Genomic DNA, 9,979 nt, shown 5'->3' with positions numbered 1-9,979 from the left:
GATTTTAAATCTGCATCTTTCCAAGCTACAGTTTGTTTTAATGACATTTTATGTCTATTTTTTTATCGAGAATTCCAAGTTTAAAAACGTTATATATAACAGGGGGTAGGATAAATGTTGAGATGAACTTGTAATAGAATTAGGGCACATCATCGGGATCAAAATTTCATAAAAACCCGTGCCAGGAATTGTCATCATACGCCGCTAGAATGTACCGGTGATAATGTGCCTTAATTCCCCTAGAAGTTTGTTGCAAAATTTACGCTACCCCCTGTTATGTATAAAGTTGTTGTACTAGTAAATCTCATCAAAAAATAGACATATAAAATAGACATTCATAAATACATGCAACTTTAAAAGCAAATCTAATTTCTAATTTGAAATCCTTATAGCCTAATTAGGCAAAATGAAGTATTCGTATAAATGCAAAAAAAATGTTTCACAGTGTTATTATACAAAGGAGAAAACGTATAAATTATACAAATGAAATAATTAAAAAATATATTTAAAACTTCTTAATAAAACGAGTTAAAAAGCTAGAAAAAAATCAATACCAAAAATAGATACCAAAGTTCTCGAATAAAAAATTTACAGAAATCGTATGGGCACAAAATATATATTTCATACGAAGATCATAGCGCCGTTCAAAGTTAAAAGCATTAAGTGGGTATTACAGTACTATATTGTCATCGTTAAAAAGTGTTTCTATAAGACAAACAATTTTAATTTAATAAAATAACAAATATTATATGCTTCTTTAAATATATGAATAATTCTTCCATATTTGAACTAAAAACTTATTAAGTTTAATGTTTAATTATTCTAATTTTATCTGCAGTTTGTTAACACCCTCTGGAAGTAATTAATTTAAACCTTTGTTTGCCCCACCCCTTCATAAAAGTCGTCAACTCTCATTGGAGAAGATAGCGCTTTCGTTGGAAACCTATTATAAACGATCCTAAAAAATTACTTTTAAATCAAAAGAATATAATTGAAATATCCCATCTTCAACACGAATTTAAGAGTGCTCTAATTTTAAATACATTTTCGTTTAGAAAATATATACAGGAAAAAAAAAATTTAATATTATTATCTTGAATCTTAATAAGGAGATGTGATAATGATTGAGTAAGTTATTTAGTATACATGATGTTCTGTGATGACCTCCCTTAATTTACTTTTTAGAATCTATGCATATGATGATGTCAAAAGATTTACTCGTTAAGGGGTGTAAAATAATATTTCACCGAAGAAAAGTCAGGAACGATATTGAAATGGGTCAGATCACTAGTGAGAAAGGCGGGACTGAAAATATAAAAATGTGTAAAGCAGTAAGAGGAAACAGGTGGTTATTAAAAGTTTTCCCAGTTTCAACCTTATCCCTTTCAAAGCCGTGACCTCATGTACGTGATCACGTGATTCTCCTTTCACGGCCCACAGTTTCATACGTGAAACGGGCCTTTCTGACTCAAGCGGCCCGAGATCATAAAGACGTAAGCGCAAGANTGAAATTTCGAATTAAATTTTTACTGTTTAAGAAACATTGTCAATTTTTTTCTCTGTAGCACAGGGCCCCTGAACGTGGCGGGGCCCCTAGGCAGTTGCCTACAGTGCCTAATGGATAAAACGGCCCTGATCATATTACATCTCGTCTTAGTACGTATACGTACTCCTTTATATGCATTAACTCATGAAGCGAGCCCTGGTGGTTCAGGGGATAAAGCGTTCGCCTTTAAACGAGATAAACTGGGTTCAAATCACAACGATGGCTGGTCGATACGAATTCCGCTTCCGGTTCGCACAGACCATAGTGCTGACGTAAAATATCCTCAGAGGTAGACGGACCATGGGTTAGAGGCCCCTTGCCGTCAGACTAACCATAGGAGGTTTTCGTGGAATTTCCTATCCATTTAACGCGAATGCTGTTTGGTTCCATCAAAACAGTCCTCCGCGAAGGCGAATTTCTCACTATACTTGATCCAGAAGTTTCCTTGTCTTCTGGATTGGGTTCAAAATTACTAGTCTGCGGAGTTGAATATAGTCGTAGACCCATAAAATTTGGGTCGGCTGTTCAACGACTGTTATAAAATAAAATGTGGAGCGATTCTCTTCTTCCACCGGTTCAGAAAGGGTTAAGCATTAAAGTCTGTTTGATAGCCGGAGAAAATAGAAAATAATACGTTGGTAATTTAAATATTTCCTAGTTTCATCAGGCAATCAAGCTGGTTTTGATGTGTGATTTAAAACACCGGTGTTTTAAATAACCAGTTTCTTACTGGCTTTAATTAATTAATGTATTCCTATTCGGTATATTTTGTTCGCAAGGATTCTAAATATATATATGTTACGGTAAACGTGATTAATCCGGAAATGTTGCACAATCACCGGTGTTCATTCATAATAACCACTAAATTTAGCAATTGTGATAAAATATTGAACATTTATCCAATGTACCAGTTATGGGGAATGTAATAATTTTATTTTTATTTCATCGTTAACCGTCATTTAACGGCCGACCCAATTTTTTGGGTTTACGACTACTGATGTTCAACTCCGTGGCCTTGAAATTGAACCCAATCCAGAAGACAAGAGAACTCCTAAATCGAGCATTGGGAGAAATTTGCCCTCGTAAAGAAATTTTTGATGAGGCAAACACGCATTTACGCTTCATTGACAGGAAAACCACGTAAACCTTCCATTTAAGCCTGACGGCAAGGGATTCTAACCCATGATTCATCTACTCTACCACTGAGGATAGTTACGTCGGCATTATGGTCAGTGCAAGCCGGATGTGGAATTTGGTAAATAAAACTACAAGTGAATAAATCAAAAATGCTAAAATGATTTTTTAACAAAGAAAACGTGATGTTCTTGTTTGATTGAATCATACTATCGTGCATCCAAATTTAGGAACGATTAATTTACTTGAAAATGCAATTCAAATTGGTCCCGTAATAAGGTTACAGCCAAAGAAATAGCTCAATACGCTTCAATATTTCCAATACTACATGTCATGAGTCCAGTTAGACGTGAAATGCCATTGCATTCATTGTTAACATGTAATAAATAAATACGTTGATAACTTTTAAGTTAAAAATAAATTTATTTTAATGGCTTTTTATATAGAATTAAATTTAATTATAATGTTTTTATGTTCTGTCATAAATTATGGAATGCTTTGAACCACAATGCTGTTTAAATTTGCTGAAATATGGGTAATTTGTCAAGTTAAACCATATTATAGTACTTCTTGAACTTTATTACAAGATATTATGATTCAAATTGAATGAAGTATGGTTCAATTTAACACCATATTAAGGTTAAAATGACTTCGAACTATATTATGCCTCAAAACGAACTGAACTATGGTTTAATTTAACATCTTTTTAAGGTTGGAGAGAATATGAACGATATTATGCTTTAAATTGAATTGAAATATGGTTTAATTTAACACCTTATTAAGGTTGGAGTGAATTTGAACGAGATTATGCTACAAAACGAATTGAACTATGGTTTAGTTTAACACTTTATTAAGGTTAGAGAGAATTTGAACGAGATTATGCTTCAAATTGAATTGAAATATGCTTCAATTTAATATCTTTTTAAGGTTGGAGTGAATTTGTATGATATTATGCTTCAAAATGAATCGAACTATGGTTTAACTTAACATCATATTAAGGTTGGAGTGAATTTGAACGATATTATGGTTCAACGCAGTGAATCTATATTTTATAAGAATAAAAAAAAATCTAATTAAAAAAAAGTCTCAAAAATGTAATTAAAAGAATCTAATATGCCTCATTCCCGATGGGAATTATGAGGGGAATAACCAGATTAAGAAAAAAGACAATATTCATCAAAGTAATTTAACAGTTTAAAAAAAAAGGAAATTAGTTAATCTGATAATGTTTTCTGTAATACACTGTTTTTTTCCCCACTAAATTTTTATTAGAAGTTACTTTTTTCACCTCCTTGTCAGCCAGATTAACTCACAAACATGGAAGGACAAAATGAGAAAAGAAAATAATCCTCTTTTACAAATAAAGTTATGCTTCAAAATTATAACATCGCACCTCCAATTAGTTTTTTATCATCGGCTCATGATTGACATAATACGAAGCACTTCAGAATTTTTAATCAGTAAAGAATCAAATCTTTCTTTAGATAAAAGCTTTTCCCTTCATGTCCTTGACACTGAAATTGAGATACACGAATGACAAAAATTATATTTGACACGATTGAGTTAGTTCTGAATTATGCAGAAAAATGGAAGATGATAGAGTACGAGCGACGATGGCTCAGGAGATAGAGCGTTCGTCTTCTAATGAGGTGAACCGGGTTCGAATCCCAGCGATGGCTGATCGATACGAATCCGCATCCGGCTTGCACCGACCACAGTGCTGATGTAAAATATCTTCAGTCGTAGACGAATCATGGGTTAGAGTCCCTTAGCCGCCGGGCTAACCGTGGTAGGTTCTCGTGGTCTTCCTCTTCATGTAACGCAAATGCGAGTTAGTTCCATCAAAAAGTCCTCCACGAAGGCAAATTTTTCCCAGTACTTGATCCGGGACTTGTCTTCTAGATTGGGTTCAAAATTACAAAGCTACGGAGTTGAACATTAGTAGCTGTAAACCCAAAAATTGGGTCGGCTGTTCAACGACGGTTATAAAATAAAAATAAAATACAGATTTGTAAACAAAGTTTGTTAAACGCGTGTCTCGACAAAGACCGACCATTCGACCAAGGATATAAATGCAGAGTTCTCTGCGTTATTTTATCATTTAATTTCATCTCTGCGTTATAACCGTCGTTGAACAGCCGACCGAATTTCCAGTTTACGGCTACCAATGTTCGACTCCGTAGCTTTGTAATTTTGAACCCAATCCAGAAGACAAGGAAACTCCTGGATCAAGTACTGGGAGAAATTTGCTTTCCTGGAGGACTTTTTGATGGAACTAGCCCGCATTTGCGTTACATGGAGAGGAAGACCACGAAGGCCTCCCACGGTTAGCTTGATGGCAAGGGGACTCTAACCCATGTCTATCACTGAGGATATTTTACGTTAGCACTGTAGTCGGTGCGAGCCGGGTGCAGAATTCGAATAAATCATCCTCTCCCGGGATTCGAACTCAGTTCACCTCATTGGGAGGCGAGAGCTCTAACCTCCTGGGCCACCACGGCTCTTTCTGCGTTATTCATGAAAAATAGATATTTTATTTTTTGCATGTTTAAAACGTTTACAATTGCTTTGGGAAGGTTATATAGCTCAAAGAACTCATCGATGAATTTATCGACATCTTGAATTGATATCCTTATGGTATCAAATGACCATAAAGGCGGTCTTTTAAAATTGGTAAAGTATAAAGAAGTAAATTGGGAGACAAGGTCGAAATTTTTCGGCGAAGCTTTTCATCAAGCTGAAGATTTATAAATCTGCTTTATCCCTTTCAGATATGATATTTACTGTCACATCTAGGCAATGTAAAGCAGTTGGTGCGAAATGGTAGACAAAGGCAGCAAATCGAAGATCTTTGTCCAGCAGTGAGTTGATAAATCCATTATATATTTCTTTCGGATTTGATATTCAAACTAACATACAGACAAAGTAAAGCAGCAGGTATGAATTGTTAAGCAAAAAAAAGTCGACCGAAATTCTGGCAGAGAACTTTTTCCATCAGTGCGCTAATAAATCTGCTTTATTTTTTCAGATCTGATAGTCATAGTAGCAGATGTGAATTAAAAGGCAAAAGCAACAGATAGAAATTTTCGGACAAGAATTAAAAGGCAAGAAAAGCAAATCGAAATTTGTGGAATTCATCCAGCAGTGGATCCGATGAGGAAAAAATTATCGTTTTAAAAAAATTCATAGAAAACTATAGTTAACAAAAAATATATTACCATAACAATAAAAATTGACGGAATTTAATTAAATTTGCAGGTTTTTATTTTATTATACATTATGATTATCAATAAAATAATACTAATCTTGTTTGGCAAGATATCCTTCAGCTACCTTTCTTTTTAATTTAACAACAATTTTAAATTCTTTTCAATCAACAAAAGCAAACGATAAATAGTTTCTGTTTCTGTCAAAGACTGGCGTGAAGGACAAAATAAGCAAAAAATGTGCTCTTGCACGTGTGGCTTTTACTTTGATGACACGATTTAGTCTAATTAATATGCAAAAAAGGTTATGAAAAGTTTTCAAGGTTCCTTACCACGCAAGATTCACTATAACATATGTTTTGGAAGTAAAAAAATGCTCTTTAGATGCAGATAGAAAACCTTGGAAGCTTTCAATTTCTAATATTATTTTATTTGATTGTAGTTATTTTTTATTATCGTTTTCATTTATTTGGAGCGGTCATTTTAAATAATTATATTGTTTGAAATGGAATTATTTTTAAATTAATAGCACATTTCCTCTACAGGTTAGACATGCTTTTTGGAAAATATTTTCTAATTAAATTTAGCATAATCAAATTTTCAATTTAACAATAATTGATAGCTAATAATACATATAACCTGTTAACATTATTATTTCTTACATAAATTATAAACTACTCTTTTTAATAATGAATTTATAATTTTTTGCTCTAATGATAATAATAATTTTACTTTTCTTATAATTATTTTGTACAATTTTAGTTTCAATTAAAAATTCATTTCTTCAACTAGTATGGTATTTTTAGAGTATGTATGGTATTAATTTTAAATAAAATTTTCAGTGGCAGCTTGAAGACTACCCAGCTTCAGATACAGGGTACCAGTTGCCTGAGAGGTACAGGCGGCTTGTGCTCAACGTTACCACACTGCCACTGTGATGTCGTTAGTCACGAAAGTGTGGAGCTTTAAGCTTCATGACCCCAAGAAGTTCATAATGGGGTATTGCAGGAATGCTTTATTTTTAAATTTTTTTTTTAAATATACACTTAACTCTAATAACTTAAATTAATATTTACCTAGAAATGGTACTACTATTTTCGAATATTCGGTGAAAATTCAATATAAGTCAGAGTTGGAGCTCGAGCAAGCTTTAAGAAATGTTCGTAGTTTCGAGTCAGCCAAGCTCTCAGACGTCTCCGGAGTTGCAGTCAGTGTAAAGCTCTCAGAAATGTCGGTAGTCGGAGTTGGAATCAAGCTCCCAAGAATGTCAAGTTGGAGTCAAACATTTCAATTATCCACTCCACAGCTTTGAACTTTAGATTAATACTTTGATTAAACCTCAGACAGCCATTTTGTAAAATAATTTAAAAAACACCTTCAAATAAAAAATAAAGAACAAGTATGCTGGCTTTTAGTATAATATTTCAATGTAAATACACAAAGAATTCAAATTTTCCATAAATGTATGTTGATAGCGTATAAAAGAAGGAAAAAAAAACTGTGATTTCTTCTTGAATTAATTTACAAATGATTGATGGATTGAATACGATATTGATACCTTGCTAAAATGTGGTTCTCACACGCCATGTTGAAATATAAAATATATTTAAACCTTTTGCAAATATATTTTTACCTTTTTAAAAAAAAAATTAACCTTTTGTTTCTTCGTTTTTTTCTTTTTCAGAATCAGCTTCAATCGATATTAATCTTTATTTTCCCTTGATTTTCCTAAAAGTTGATAAAAAAAAGATCATTTCGTTTAAAACATAGATAATCATTTTAATTTTACGTAAGCACATTTTATTATTACGTTAAAAGTAAAGGAATAATAGCTAGATTTGAAAAATAACCAAATTTACTTTAAAATAAAATTAAATTTAAGAATACAGAATATGCAACACAATAAGCAGTAAAAAAATAATTAATTTTACATATTAAGAAATATAAATAAAACGATAACCTTGTATCATATAACAGTATTGGAAACAGTTTTTTTTTCTCTTCTGTCTTTATATTTTTACAAATTTCGGAATAAATGTTAGGGTTTATATTTGACAATATCTAACCTTTCCCTTATTTTTATTCATTCATTTTTTTCCTTCTCTTTTTTGACATCAAGTTAAGCGCGTGCTTATAAAATGAAAATCTGGAGAGAGTTAAATTTTTCTTTAACAATGGATAAATAATTAATATTTAAAGAAAAAAATTTAAAAAAAAGCACTCTTAAAATTGCAACAAATAGGAATATCGAGGGGGGGAAAATCTAGTTAAAATTCAATATTGCCCTATCAGCACGTTAAATTTTTTTTTAACTCAACGGCTGCATTTTAGCGGACAGCAGGCAGACAGATGAACATTTATTAATTATTAGTTATTATTAATTATTATTAGTTTAATTATTAATAAATAATTCTCGAGCGAATAATCGAATAGAATTTTTTTTTATTCCTTCGAATTCCTTGCTCATTTTTATTACACTTTCGCAATTTTAAGTTTCCAAAGTCATAGATATTGAGCAGAAAAGCAAAATGCAACTTAAAGCAAATAGAATTGAGGAAGATTAGTAAAAAACTCATAAAATTGCAATAACTTTCGACAAAATTGTAATTTTGAAAAAAAGGGGAAAAAAAGGAAAAATCTAAATATGGCACTTTTAGAGTGCCAAATTTAAATTCTGTAATTGCATACTTGCTGCCTGCTTGAGCGACCCGTATGGTATTTAACAGTTAATAATTCTTAAACTAATTATCGAATGTTCATTTTTCCCCATCCCTGTACACTTTTCTATACACTTTAGCAATATCAAATTTCTAAGTCTTACTGTTATTACACAGTAGAACAAAGTGCAACGTTAAAGGTGAACACCCAAAACAAGCGACGTCGACGGCTCTTACAACTTTTTAATATACAGATATATTATTTGTATATGGTTATGTTTATGGAGTCTTGTTTCAAGAACAACCCTTTTCTTCTTAGTAATAGTAGTAGTAAGCAGACGATTCGTTACACATCCAACCATTATTGTTGTGACGCTCGCCAGTGTCACTAAAACACACAGTACAAATTTTAAAAAAAAAACTTGAACTATGATCTATTACAGGAATTTAGTTTCTGAACTGTTAGTATATGTTTCTGTTATATAGCATGTAATGTGACAGGGGAGAGGGATACGGGGTAATGTGAAGCGTGACGGAGGGAAGGAAGGCGTCACAGTATGTAATATGACCCCCAAAATATGAAAAATTATGCAATCAATGTAAATATATATATATATATATATATTAAAAAGACGGAAAACAAATTAAAGAAAAGATTTCTTCATCAGCTCACACGATTATATCCGTGCAAAAGGAGTGCTTTCTAATACTGAATCAATATAGCCAAAGAAAATTTTTTCAATGCAATAATGTGAGGAGCACTAAATAAAATTGAAACGAAAATACAACACATTAAGTAAAAAATATATACGAAATAAAAAATAGCACACAACAAAAAAGAAAAAAAAGAAAAGAAAATGTAATGAAAATGCAGAACAAAACGCAAAACGAAATCTATAAAGCGAGTAGCGAATTCAAATTAACTTACACGTGACTGAATTTTTCAGGAATTATTTAAAATTATTTTTTTAATAAGATTGCCTGATTAAAAAATATTAAAACAGAAGCGAAAATAGAGTTAGAAGTGTAAATAGAGGGATCTTTTATGGCACGTTCTTACTGCAGTATTTGCCAGTTACCTTGGATTGGCTCGAAAATGGATGTGAGCAAGGTAATTATATTATACTGGATAATTTGAAATTTATAACTAATAAAGTTGATATTTAATTACACAAATTTATAGATTTTAGAAAATTGACATTTATTTAACACATTTATATATATATATATGTCACGGCGAAAGACCGAAATCGGTGGTTGTAGACTTTCACCGGTGAATGTCGACAAACACCAAATACGTCGGTGAAAGATCGAATATTTCATTACATTCTTGTACATTCGGACCCTCACCGGTGTATGTCGACAATCACAGATATGCTTTGGTGAATGTCCGAAATATTTATTACATTCGATTTGATATGAATTTATTCGTGGAT

This window comes from Parasteatoda tepidariorum, chromosome 6 (genome assembly GCF_043381705.1).
Source record: "Parasteatoda tepidariorum isolate YZ-2023 chromosome 6, CAS_Ptep_4.0, whole genome shotgun sequence".
Taxonomy (NCBI): domain Eukaryota; kingdom Metazoa; phylum Arthropoda; class Arachnida; order Araneae; family Theridiidae; genus Parasteatoda; species Parasteatoda tepidariorum.
The sequence above is the reverse complement of the archived record's forward strand: the minus strand, read 5'-3'. Positions refer to the sequence as shown.